General features: G+C 33.1%; 1 long non-coding RNA gene across 2 annotated transcripts in view; it reads left to right on the top strand.

The window, feature by feature from the left end:
* LOC118968977 (uncharacterized) overlaps positions 1-15018 on the top strand; it is a 259357-nt gene that overhangs the window by 180023 nt on the left and 64316 nt on the right. Inside the window, exon 3 of one of the 2 annotated variants that reach the window (XR_005056859.2) lies at positions 9542-9698. The exons of the other annotated variant lie outside the window; for it this stretch is intronic. This is a non-coding gene — a long non-coding RNA (uncharacterized lncRNA). Of the gene's footprint in view, positions 1-9541; positions 9699-15018 lie in introns of those variants that run through there. 2 annotated transcript variants of the gene reach the window in all.

The following is a 15018-nucleotide window of genomic DNA, read 5'->3' as shown; positions in this document are numbered from 1 at the left end:
AAAACACAGAGACATAGCGCAAGGAGGCCCATTTGAAACTCCAGAGTTTTTAGAGTTTTTATCTGGAACTTTTCCCATGGGCATACTGTGCTCAACTATCAGACTCTCACAAGGAAAGCAGGTGTTCACTATATATCACCTTGTACACATAGAGAAACAACTTATCAGTTAGGGAGCATTTCAGAATGTAAGCTTCGAGATACTAGTCAAGCAGGCCTTTCTAAAGGTAGCATCAGGCCTGCTTTTTTAATTCTTCTGCACATTAACAATAGAATGAAAAGTGGGAAGGAGAAAAGAAGTTAAACCTTTATAAGGTTATTTCATTGCACAGAAAGTGCTAAAATTTTTTGTTGTGTCTAGAATAACAACTAAAGAAATAACTAAGGATTACCGACCTTTACGATAATAGATGGACTCAGGGATGGAAATGCATCATGGAGAATATAGCCAGTGATTCTGCAACATCTGTTTATGTTGGCAGATAGTAACTGCACTAATTGGGGTGAGCATTTGTAATGTGTGTAGTTGTTGAACCACTGGGTTGTATACTTGAAACCGATATAATATTGTATATCGACAGTACTTCAGTAAAAAAGAAAATAATAGATGAGAAAAGTAAAATAATATGAAAATACAAGATAGATATAAAAGAAGGCAAGAAAAAAACAAGACAATTAGTGCCATTAATGGATAACACAGACCAAATTGATAGATATAAGCCTCAAGATATCATATATTGATGTATTATTCTTCTAAAAACAAAGACTGAAAAAAATAAAGACAAAACTAACTAAAACCTAAGTATATGATATTTATAAAAGATACATTTTAAATACAAAGTTACAAAAAGTTTGGAAGCAAAGAAATGGAAATTATACCATATTAAAATACCAAGCAAAGAAAACTGGTAATGTTAATATCAGCAACAGGATGCATCCAACAGGAATAAATAACATTTCTAAATTTGTATGCATCAAACACTGGATGTAGAGAAAACACAATAGAAACACAATTTTAAAATGGTATCATTTACAATTCCAAATACTAAGGGATCAATTTAATGAAAAATTTTTAGATTTCTACATGGAACCCTAGAAAATACAATTAGAAAATTTTTAATAAGACCTAAAAGGGAAATACTATGTATGTTAATAAGAGGGTGTAGTATTGTAAAAAATAAAGATTTTCACCGAATTATTTTATAGATTCACAACAGCTCAATAAAGATTCTCAAAATAGTCCCAAAAAGCCAGAGTGTCTTTTACTAAAAGAAGAAATTTGTAGGCTTATACTATAAGATCTCCATCTCAAAGGAGGTCTTATTAATTAAAAGCATGTGGTACAACTGTAAAAAAAATAAACAAATAGACCAAAGAAACAGATTAGTAATACAGAAACTAGCTATACCTGTGTTGTCATCTGAATTAGGCAGTGAAATGGAGGAAAGTATCATTTTTTCAATTAACTCTGCTTGGAGGAGGGCATATGAGAGCTCCCTGGGATGCTGTAATATTTCTCGTTTGACCTAGATCATGGTTACATGAATGTAAACATATATAAAAACTTGTCCAGCTGTTCTCTTAAGAGCACTTCACTCAATAAAATAATGAAATTGTTTTTATAATACTCATATGTCCTATGAATTGCCATATATTGGGGTTAATATATGTTAACAAGGCAGGTGTTTAATTTCATGTGGAGTGAATACAGCAGAATATCCCAAGTTCAAATCTCATACAGAGACTGTGCACTGGGAACTAGTAAAGGCTCACCTGGCACACTGGAGAATTAGTGTCCCAAAGGTAATTGGATTGACATAAACCAATACTAGAAGTTGAATATATGCTGCAGAAATGGTATACATCCAAATTGGAAGACGAAAAGAGTACAAAGGTTTTTCTCTTATGAAAATTTCAGAGATACAATACTTGGGACCAATCCTTTGGGGAAAAGATTATGTCATGAGAATGAACAAATGATTAGAGACTTGACAGACTGTCAGAAAAATTTTTGAACAAGTAGAGGTTTAGGAAGCATAGCAAATTCATATGCCATGAACAGCTAAACAGCAGAAGCCCAAGTGTTAATTTTGAAATTCTAATATGACAATTGGGAAGCCTAATCTGTCTCCACATGCAGACATTTCAGAAAAAATTGAGAAAAAGTAAAATAAGCAAAAAGAGGTTATTGCTTATTCTGTCTTGTACAGCTCTGCTTTATCATCATCACTTCTCAGTCTTTGAAATATCTTACAAGATTGTAATTGTAGAAAATTGATTATAATGCAGATTATACATTTCTATAAAAATACAATCAAATTGTGACAAGTGAAGTGCAGTTGATTATTACTCTGTGGAGTGATCTGTTTTTTATCTATTTGAAGATTCATTTTAGCTTTCATGATTATCTGTTTATGTGCATTCATTAAATTCTTCTTTGAGTTAATATTTGAGTTGAAAAAAATTATATGTGTTCATTTTTTACTTGTATGAGAGACATGATATCCTCTCTAAGAAAATATTCTTTAACAGGTGAAAAATAAGGCTTTTAAATAGTAGTAACTACTAATATGGTGCTTTGGACTTCTGGAGATAAAATGGCAAATTAGAGTTATGTCTGTTCCCTCTTGTACTTTTTACTAAACACAATGTAAAATGGTGCAGCAACATGGAAAACTTGAGGTAGTTCAAGAACATTTATAATAGAGCTACTATATGATCCAGCAACCCTACTTCTGGGTATTTATCCAACAGAATTGAACTCAGGATCTTGAAAAGATATTTGCATGCCCATGCTCATTGCAGCATTAATCACAATAGCCAAGAAATAACCCAAGTGTCCATTGACAAATGAATGGATAAGGAAAATATTTGTGTATATATGTGTCTATACATATATATACAGACAGACAGACACACACACACACACAAACACACAAACACACACACGATGGAATATTATTAAGCCTTAAGGAGGAAGGAAATCTGCCAGGGGATTGAGGGTGGGGGAAATCAAGAGTGGTTGTTTTTAAGGGTATCAGGCTTCATTTATGCTAGATTAATAATTATGGAGATCTGCTGTATGATATAGTGCCTGTAGTTAAGAATATAGGATTGCCCACTTCATAATTTGTTAAGCAGGTAGATCTCCTGTTAAGTGTTCTTAATACGCACAGACACACACACACACCAAAAAACAAAGTAACACAAGAAAACTTTGGGGACATGTTGACTACATCTAATACCTTGATTGTGGTGATTGTATCACAGGTATTTGCATATGCCCAAACTCAGCAAATTGTACATGTTAAATATATGCAGTGCTTTGTTTATCGATTATACCTCAACAAAGCTGCTTAAAATGTAACATAAAAACAAAATACTTGGGAATAAATCAAAGTAAAGCTCTCCAGAAGTCTTTATGTGGAAAACACTGAAACAAAAAGAGAAATCCAAGTTCTTCAGATATAGCATCATCATTGTTTGAAAGTTCTTTATTTTTAAAGTATCAAATTACTGAAAAATTTTCAATAATTTCCATGGAATTTAATAGATAACTGTAATGTTTTTCATTTTTAGTAATTTTATATATTTTTTGTTTTGTAGAAATTCACAAGCTGATTCTAATTTAGAAGGAACCACAAAGGCCAAGTACAGGGATGAGAGTTTTTAACTAATTTTTTGGATTAGGTTCAAAATGCACAAATCTAAGTGTACAGCTTGACAAATTTTGAGATGTGTATATACTCATGTAACCATCACCCAGATTAAGATATCAAACATCTCATAAGTGGCATGACACTTTAAGAAAAAAAATAAAGGCCAAGACTTGTTCTGCATATCAGTGCCTTATATATAGCCTCAGTTGTTAATACAGTGTGATGTGGCCACCAAGAACAGACAGATAGATCAATGAAACAGAATAGAGGGCCCAGATATTAATGATCATAATTAATAAACATATTAATGATCAAGTAAAATTTAACACATGAAATAATGCCCAACTTTTTTAGTAAAGAGAGAAATGTACTCAGTCTTATATCTAATTATATCTAACATCTTGTAAAATATACCAAAAGATGATGGCTTTACACAGCTGTATTCAAAGCACTGCAAAAAAAAGTTGTGATTTTTTGTGTATCTAAGTAACTTTACAATACCATTAATTACTTGTTAATTATAATATAGAATGGTTTATATATGAATTGTCCCGAAATGCATGTTTTCAGAGCAACTGTTGGGAGAATATCTTTGTCTCTATCTAACCTTTCATCTCATACATGAATTTCATATAAAGACATTTTTTGTGGAAAGAGGGCATGCCCCCCCATCTTTTTACATTTGAATGAACATATGAGGAAAAATGTTTAAGAAATAGAAGTATTTTACTCTAGAAAGGGAAAAGAGGGGAAATTTAAAAATAAAATGTATTTTCCAAGTTTTAAGTAAATTAAAACATATATCTTAATGTGCCAATAATTTTTACAACTCTCAAGTACTGATTAGCAAGTCATTTAATCTATTTGGCATCAGTTATTTTGTTCATAAATGAGAAGCTTCATCCAATCATTCTCCAATTTACCTTGGAACTGTTTATTTTGCATACAGTTTACATAATTTAGTTTAAACATATGATCCTGCATTGTTTCGTAATAAAGAAAAAAGTAGGAAAATAAAATAATAATAATAAGCTAAAAGATAAGGAAATTATTATAATAAAATTCCTATTTCATTAAGTGCACCAATGTATGAATAATAACCATATTATTAATGTAAAGCAGCCTGCGTACTAAAAGCATAGTATATATAAATCACTGGTCAGTGACCTAAGGACCATGGGCCAAATCCTGCCTGCCATCTGCTTTTACAAATAAACTTTTATTGGCTAACAGCCCCATCCTTTCATTTACATATTGTCCATGGCTGCTTTTATACTACAACAGCAGAAATGAGTAGTTGTGGCACAAGCCTTATGGCCAAAAATATTCACTATTTTCCTTAATAGAAAAATTTTGCCAAACCCTAGTATTTAAAATTAATGTTATGCCCCTCCCTTCCCCCCAAGCCCCAGTAAAAGTCATAACTGCCTTAGGCTGTAGTAGCCAGATCCAGTTATAATAAGTGGTACAAAATCACAGGGAAGCAACCTACAAAATCTGGATTGAGGGAAATCTTATAGGACAAAGGCCTCTATGATGGGAGTGTGTGGGAGAACCTAAGATTAATAGAGATTTAAGAGGCAGAGTAACTAATCGCAGGCAGTGGCATAGTTTGAATCTTAATTCAAAAAGTTTCTTAAAATGTCAAGGACAATCAGAGGATTGTGAAAATGTCCTGAATGTTTGCTCATATACTTAAAAATATAATTTAATGTTTGTGCGGGGCAGTGAGGGAAGAGAGAAAGAGATGGTACTTTGGTTATGTTTGAAATTTAGTTCTTGTCTGTAGAGTTACATGCAAAAATAAACAAAAAATGATCATGTTTCATATTTGCTTCAAAATAATCATATGGTTGTTGGGGAGATGGAATGAGTGGAACATAGAGAATATAAGGTTAGCCATGAAATAATAATAGTTAAAACTACCTAATGAGCAGACTGATTACCATATTTTCTCTGCTTTTATATATGCTTGCAATTTTCCATAATATTTTTATAATAAATTTTTATTATTTTATGTTATTGTAATGATATTATTTTATTATTTATATATTTTTATTACAGTATTTAGCTTTTATAATACAATTTTATTAAAATTATACAAAAAGGCTATGTTGGGGAAATGGAGCTAAGGACAGAATGAGGTAGCTTGGAATGGAGGACTATAGTTCATGATAAATTCTTTGTAATATGTGACTTTCTTTAAGTATGTGACTATACTACTGGAAACTAAAGATCTGCTAAATAATTCAAAACATTAATGATGTTCAACGAAAGATGGAAAGTCTCCCTCCCCCTCTAATAAAGCACAATGTCCAAATGGTATAACTAATAAATTTACCAAATGTGTGCTGAATTAAAGTTTACTTAAAAGACATCACAATTGATCAATTCAAAGAGGATAAAGGCTAAATTTGTCAGTACTTTTAAAATACTACAAATTCCAATAAAAAATAAGATAAAGTGTTTAAAAAATACCATGAACTAACCAAGTCTTTTAAGGATAGGTATTTTTTGCTGGAGACTAATGTAGACAACTATGAAGAGAAAAACCACAAAATAGAAAGGCCAGAATTGAAATAGGCCTCTGCTGTTATGCACCAGCCACTATAATTTTCCTTGGGCTAAAGGTTAAGAAGAACAAAAGTGTACTCATTTTTCTCCCAGGGGTGAGCTCAAATTTCTGCTTTTTAGATTAATTCCCTGAAGAGAACAAATATCAATTATGAACGTCTTTGTTTGTTGGTAGACCAAAAAAATCAAAGCAGGGACCTAGTAGTGAAAACTGAGAAATTTCCAGGTATAAAAGTTCAGATGCCTTTTCAACTGAATCAAGAAGACCATAGAAGATGTAGAATGAGAAAAGCTTATAAATGTATGAAACAAATAAGCAAAAACTTCCAAAAAATGTTATGAGAATCTTGGGATAGATAATATTCTTCCTCTATTATCACTAAATTTACACCGATATTTTAAAAACGAAGAAATTACATAATCACCTAGGGGAAGAAGAAATAAGAAATACAATGTACTCAGCTTGATTTCTCTAATTAATTTAGTAATAATTTGCTGTTATAAAAATTATTATCCAGCTAGTGATAACCTATTATAACATCTACTAATTTAACCACAATTTTGAAAAGAACAAGAAGAAACAAAAATTATTCAAACTTATTTTTCAGGTTCTTTCAAATGACTTACAAAGGATTCCAGGATGTGTACTGATACCAAAAACTGTCAAAATTAAACTAACATTTTGCCATAAAATTGACAAAGGTTTACTGGCTAACACCATAGGTTTGAACTTACTGTATATGTAGTCTCAAGCTAATAATATGGCTCTTTCCTTTTGACTTTTGTAAAGATACTCTGTAAGGCTTGTGGTAAACTTAGGAAAAAATGGAAATAAAGCAATTTAAGTTTATAAATATTAGGATTTTTTGACATTTTTGTTTAAATTTTAATTGTGCCATTGCCTTAACCAAGAATAGAAAAATATAAATCTGTACTTCTTACCAGAGATTTGTACACTTCCCTAGAAACTAGAATTTTAAGACTTTAAATTTTAAGACTTTAATTGGAATACCAAAATACTTCAGTGAGGGCTTTAAGCTGTAAAATTGCTTACAACCTGGAAAACAAATACATGCACATGTATATATATTCTAACAAACAGACTGATTCCTCTAGTAAAGAGAAACTTCATAAAGCCCACATAATTATTGTGAAAAGTTTAACTGAACCTCTCTTACCTTCAATTTAAAATATCTGTGTTTAATTAAGAATATTCATATATTCAATAGTCAGATAAAAATGAAACCAGTAAAATGAAATTCTTTTCTGGTTAGTAATTACTTTTTCATTTATGGTTGTACATACCTTCTTACAACATTTGTTCAAAATTACTGCAAGTTAGTATGTTTTTTTGGGAAACATTTATACCTAATAAGAAGCAGCTTTAATCTTAATATAAACTATAAAGATAGCTTTCATTCATAAATAAATTTATGAATTTGTTTCTTTTCTAGGGATAGCCCAATAGAAAACATTTGCTCTTGTTTATGATTTTGGGAAACGGGATGGTAGTATATATCTGAAAATGTTATTTAAGACTATGTTTGTAAATATCATCACCTGAAATAGTATTTAAAGTGGCTTATTGATTTTTAAGAATGTTCAGGTAGAATAAGATACTCACGTGTACTTATTCATTTACAAATTTTATTATAAAGTTTTAAACATTATATGCCTCTTCAGGTACATAAATTATTACCCCTAGGGTTTCTGATCTTTCATTTGAGCAACGATGCATAGGAAAGAGCTAGCTTTTGGCATACAATAGAAACTACTTATCATGAGCTAAATAATTACCACCAACACAATGAGGATGGGAGAAAAAAGGCAGAACTTTTTGTTTTTGCCTTAGTGTTAACTATCTATATATTTTTTCCTGTTAAAAGCTATGTTATAAGTATGATTAAACAGTCAGGTCCACAAAAACAATGTTAAATTATTATACAGTGTAAATATTGAATGTTCACAAACGATACAGTGTTTTCACTATTTAAAGGGCAGTACACTAAATAAAATACCTGTATGTCAGAGATCAGAAGACTTTATTTAGCTCATCTCTTTTTCTATCTGTGAAATAATTGGCTTGTTTTTCAAAATAATTATTTCCCAGTGAGCACTACTACCATAGGTAAATATTTGAAGATAGCTAGATAGCCACTTATTTATCTTCTGCTTATTTAATAAAGCACACCTTTTATTCAATATTTTTCTGCACTCAGTGCGTTCTTCAGTCTCTACTGTGTGCCACATTCTCTACAAAATGGGCACAAAGTGATGCAAAAAAAAAAAACAGATATGACTTATTCCCCTAAGGAAAGATTAGAATAAATATAAGATATTCCTGGACAGAGAAAGTGGAAAAACTTTGTATTTGTGGATAAATAATACTGCATGTAAATGCATGGAGAATAAACAAGTCAATGTACAGAAGCCTGAGCAGAAGCAACACAAGTTCAAGAGGTGACTCACTTGTTACAGATAGGATTAGTAGTGACAAGAAATGGAACAGGTAGAAAGAGTCCAGGTAATAGGAGCCTGGACATCCTTTTGAGATGTTTTAGTAAAATATGGAGAATGATGTAGAATGTAAAATGAGGATGTGGAGATAAAGAAGGCCAGACTTCATGTAGAGTAATATTAAAGATTTGGTTAGTAATCTGAACCCAAAAGGAAAGAAGTAAGATTTCAACACAGTTGTGTCTAAGGTTCGTTGCATTTAAAGGATAATCTGGCTGTAGTGGAGAGAATAAAATGAGGGAAAGCTCTAGACTACAGGCTGTTATAGTAGTTCAGGTGAGAAAAAATAATGGTTTAGAATAAAAAGGTGGCTATTGAGATAGTAAAATGTTTAATTTTTTGAAATATATTTAAGTGGAAGATAGCATATAGAGGTAGAGTGACTGCAGGGAGAGGAGTCAAATGGTGGCTCATAAATTTCTAGATTGAATGACTATGATACTGAGTTTGGAGAGAGATTACTAGTGGTAAGAACACAGTAAATTTGATTTTAAAACTCAACAGTTTTGAATATGTTGAATTGTAGGGTGTTGAATTACTTCAGCCCCATCTTCCAAAGCAGTGCTGATTAAGAAACCTACCATTTTTCTTACTGCAAGAATCCATCCTTCTCTGTATGATTTGGATAAGACTCACTGCTCCCTTAATTATTTATGATAAGGTCAGGAACAGATCCTCCAAATTTACTTTCTTTGCCTCATAAATAATTTGCTGAACTGTTTTGTTGCCACTGATCAATCAGAAAAAAATGCTTGTTATAAAAACTTCAGTTATGTTTCTCTCTTTCCTCAGGGCCCTAGGCTTTGATTTATCCTCACCTGGAGCCAGCATCCAACTACTCCCTAGTGACTCCTGAGAATACACTGAACACACTCTGTGATCTACTGTGACACCATGCCACCCTCACTCATCCACTTCCCCACACCCAGTGCTTCTTAGCTTTGTTTACTCCTCCCTATTAAAAAAAGAGCCCTTTCTACCTAACCCTGCAGGTATTTGCAGATCTCATGGTTGGAGTATTCTTACTATTGCAGTAGCTCCCTGCATTCTTTCCTCCTTTTCCCTTTCCCTTTTGCCTCCTTTTATCCTTTCCTTGCCTTACTGAGATGAGCAAAGTTGGGAGGTACAACTCATTTACATTGAGAGACCAAGCTAATCTTCTTGAAGAAAATGATAGCTGAGCAGAGATTTGAAGGATAATAGGAGTGGAAAATTATAAAGAGTGCCAGGTGACTCTGGCCTCTGGTGAGGGTGGGAAAAATAATGCTGAAACAGAAAGCAGGAGAAATTCTCTATCATCTCTATCTCTGAATGACTACTAGACTGAAAATTAGGATATTATCCTAAAAATGATAGGGAATTGTCAGAGGGATTTAAGCACAGAAGTTACATAATCAGCTTTACTTCTTTTTTTTTAAAGTTATTTGTTTGAAATGGTGAGTCGGGATAGGAGGATAATAGATTGTAAGGATGAAACATTGGAAGCAAAGATGCTACTTGAGGTTAGTGTAGTATCATGAAAAGCAGTGATGGGTTTTGTGCTAAGGTAGTAAGTTAAAGATGGATAAAAAAGGATGGATGGGATTTGAGACATGAAAAGTCATTTTTCATACTTCATATGGCTTAAAAATAATATGTGCATAACATTCATGCATAATATGTGGTAAGGCAAAGTATGACAAGAAAAAAATAATTTTCTACTTCATCACCAACTTGAAATCTAGGAGAGATTTTAAGAGGCGTGTGTGTGTGTGTGTGTGCACTTGTGTATGTTTGACCGTCTATGTAGAAGTGTTTATCTCTTCCAGGATAATCTTTATTAAGACTATATAGCTAACTTTTGATATTTTCATTATAATGCATTTCTCTAATGAAAATTTTAAATGATCAAATGCTAATAATTTTAAGATATATAACAGCTTTAATATTAATAATCTATCAATGTACATATTAAATGTAACTCATAGTACCCTTCATTTTAAAATAATATTCCACTTAAAATACTTTTTGATATAATTGCACATTGTGAGAAATATGTAGTCATCGAACATGTATTAAACATTTTATTTTAATCATATATTTAATTTTGCTTAATGACCATGATAAAATGTTTAAACTTCACTGCAATCAGGGTAGGGTTTTGACTCATTTTTAGGGTACTGTGTTTATTTTTAAACATTTCAATAATGTAGTCACTAATTGGACAGGTTATATTCCAAGAAATTAGGTTGTTGATACTATGAAAAAATAACCTTACAAACTGACCTCCACCAGTTGCTATATTAATTTAACACTATGAGTTACCCTGTCTGTTTACTTGTTGTTTGGCTAAGTATTAAATGGAATAATTTAAACAGAAACTTGAACTAGATAGTTGAGAAATTTTTTTATTTTTTTATATTCTTTTTACCTCCATTTGTTTTTTGGTATCATTAATCTACAATTACATGAGGAACATTATGTTTACTAGACTCCCCCTATCACTAAGACCCCCCCACATACCCCATTATGGTCACTGTCCATCAGTGTAGTAAGATGCTGTAGAATCACTACTTGTCTTCTCTGTGTTGTACAATCCTCCCTGCACCCCCAACTTCTACATTATGTCTGCTAATGGTAATGCCCCATTTATTTCCCCTTATCAATTCCTTCCCACCCGTACTCCCCAGTACCTTTCCCTTTGGTAACTGTTAGTCCATTCTTGGGTTCTGTGAGTCTGCTGCTGTTTTGTTCCTTCAGTTTTTTTCTTTGTTCTTATACTCCGCAGAGGAGTGAAATCATTTGATACTTGTCTTATTCCACCTGGCTTATTTCACTGAGCATAATACCATCTAGCTCCATCCATGTTATTGCAAATGGTAAGATTTGTTTCCTTCTTATGGTTGAAAAATATTCCATTGTGTATATGTACCATATCTTTATCCATTCATCTACTTTTGGACACTTAGGTTGCTTCCATTTCTTGGCTATTGTAAATAGAGCTGCAATAAACATAGGGGTGCATCTGTCTTTTTCAAACTGGGCTGCTGAATTCTTAGGGTAAATTCCTAGAAGTGGAATTCCTCGGTCAAATGGTATTTCTATTTTGAGCTTTTAGAGGAACCTCCATACTGCTTTCCACAATGGTTGAACTAACCTACATTCCCACCAGCAGTGTAGGAGTGTTCCCCTCTTCCACAACTTCACCAACATTTGTTGTTGTTTGTCTTTTGGGTGGTGGCAATCCTTACTGGTGTGAGGTGATATCTCATTGTGGTTTTAATTTCCATTTCTCTGATGATTAGAGATGTGGAGCATCTTTTCATGTGTCTTTTGGCCATCTGAATTTCTTCTTTGGAGAAGTATCTGTTCAGATCCTGTGCCCATTTTTTAATTGTATTATTTGCTTTTTGTTTGCTGAGGTGTGTAAGCTCTTTATATATTTTGGATATCAACCCTTTATTGTATCTGTTGTTTATGAATACATTCTCCTATACTGTTGGACGCCTTTTTGTTCTGCTGATGGTATTCTTTACTGTACAGAAGCTTTTCAGCTTGATATAGCCCCACTTGTTCATTTTTGCTTTTGTTTCCCTTGCCCAGAGAGATATGTTCATGAAGAAGTTGCTCATGTTTATGTCCAAGATATTTTAGCTATGTTTTCTTCTAAGAGTTTTAAGGTTTCATGACTTACATTCAGGTCTTTGATCCATTTTGAATTTATTTTTGTGTATGGGGTTAGATAATGATCCAGTTTCATTCTCTTACATGTGGCTGTCCAGTTTTGCCAACACCATCTGTTGAAGAGGCTGTCATTTCTCCATTGTATGTCCATGATCCTTTATCATATATAATGGACCATATATGTTTGGATTAATGTCTGGAGACTCTATTCTGTTCCACTGGTCTGTGGCTCTGTTCTTGTGCCAGTACCAAATTGTCTTGATTACTGTGGCTTTGTAGTAGAGCTTGAAGTTGGGGAGCGAGATCCCCTCACTTTATTCTTCCTTCTCAGGATTGCTTTGGCTATTCGGGGTCTTTGGTGTTTCCATAAGAATTTTAGAACCATTTACTCTAGTTCATTGAAGAATACTGTATATATTTTGATAGGGATTGCATTGAATCTATAGATTACTTTAGAAAGAATGGCCATTTTGACGATGTTAATTCTTTTTAGCCAAGAGCATGGGATGAGTTTCCATTTGTTAGTCTCCTCTCTAATTTCTCTTAAGAGTGTCTTGTAGTTTTCAGGGTATAGGTCTTTCACTTCCTTGGTTAGTTTTATTCCTAGGTATTTTACTCTTTTTGATGTAATTGTGAATGGAATTGTTTTCCTGATTTCTCTTTCTGTTAGTTCATTGTTAGTGTATAGGAAAGCCACATATTCCTGTGTGTTAATTTTGTATCCTGCAACTTTGCTGAATTCTGATATTAGTTCTAGTAGTTTTGGAGTGGAGTCTTTAGGAATTTTTATGTACAATATCATGTCATCTGCAAATAGTGACAGTTTGACTTCTTCTTTACCAATCTGGATTCCTTGTATTTCTTTGTTTTGTCTGATTGCTGAGGCTAGGACCTCCAATACTATGTTGAATAACAGTGGGGAGAGTGGGTATCCCTGTCTTGTTCTGATATTACAGAAAAGCTTTCAGCTTCTCACTGTAAAGTATGATATTGGCTCTGGGTTTGTAATATATGGCCTTTATTATGTTGAAGTATTTGCCCTCTATACTCATTTTGTTGAGAGTTTTTATCATGAATGAATGTTGAATTTTGTCAAATGCTTTTTCAGCATCGATGGAGATGATCATGTGGTTTTTGTCCTTATTTTTGTTGAAGTGGTGGATGATGTTGGATTTTTGATAGTTGAGTAATTTTATTCATGAAATGTGCACTGCATGGATTTGTTTTTTGAGGTTTGGTTAATGTCTTATTTATTTTTTTATTTTGGTATCATTAATATACAATTACATGAACACATTATGGTTACTATACCACCCCCATTATCATGTCCCCACTACATACCCCGTAATGGTCATTGTCTATCATCGTAGTTAGATACTATAGTATCACTACTTGTCTTCTCTTTGTTATACAGCCTTCCCTGTGCCCCCCTCCCTACATTATGAGTGCTAATTGTAATGCCCCCCTTTCTCCCTTGTCCCTTCCTTCTCCATCCCTTCTCACCCATCCAACACAGTCCCTTTCCCTTTGGTGACTGTTAGTCCATTCTTGGGTTCTGTGAGTCTGCTGCTGTTTTGTTCCTTCAGTTTTTTCTTTGTTCTTATACTCCACAGATGAGTGAAATAATTTAATACTTGTGTTCTCCACCTGGCTTTTTTCACTATGCATAATACCCTCTAGCTCCATCCATGTTGTTGCAAATGGTAGGATTTGTTTCCTTCTTACGGCTGAATAATATTCCATTGTGTATATGTATCATATCTTTATCCATTCATTTACTGATAAAAACTTAGGTTACTTCCGTTTCTTGGCTATTGTAAATAGTGCAGCGATAAAAATAGGGGTGCATCTGTCTTTTTCAAACTGGGCTCCTGCATTCTTAGGGTAAATTCCTAGGAGTCGAATTCCTGGGTCAAACGGTATTTCTCTTTTGAGCTTTTTGATGAACCTCCATACTGCTTTCCACAATGGTTGAACTAAATTACATTCACACCAGCATTCTGGTAGTGTTCCCCTTTTCCACAACCTCACCAACATTTGTTGCTGTTTCTCTTTTGGATGGTGGCCATCCTAACTGGTGTGAGGTGATATCTCATTGTGGTTTTAATTTACATTTCTCTGATGATTAGAGATGTGGAGCATCTTTTCATGTGTCTGTTGGCCATCTGAATTTCTTCTTTGAGGAAGTGTCTGTTCACCTCCTCTGCCCGTTTTTTAATTGGATTATTTGCTTTATGTTTGTTGTGGTATGTGATCTCTTTATATATTTTGGATGTCAACCCCTCATTGTATATGTCATTTATGAATATATTCTCCCTTACTGTAGTATGCCTTTTTGTTCTACTGATGGTGTCCTTTGCTGTACAGAAGATTTTTAGTTTGATATAGTCCCACTTATTCAATTTTGCTTGTGTTTCCCTTGCCTATGGAGATATGTTTATGAAGAAGTTGTTCATGTTTATGTCCAAGACAGTTTTTCCTATGTTTTCTTCTAAGAGTTTTATGGTTTCATGACTTACATTCAGGTGTTTGATCCATTTTGAGTTTACTTTTGTGTATAGAGTTAGGCAGTAATCCACTTTCATTTTCTTCCATGTAGCTGTCCA

The sequence above is a fragment of the Manis javanica genome, chromosome 3 (genome assembly GCF_040802235.1).
Source record: "Manis javanica isolate MJ-LG chromosome 3, MJ_LKY, whole genome shotgun sequence".
Taxonomy (NCBI): domain Eukaryota; kingdom Metazoa; phylum Chordata; class Mammalia; order Pholidota; family Manidae; genus Manis; species Manis javanica.
This window is presented reverse-complemented; position numbering and strand designations above follow the sequence as displayed.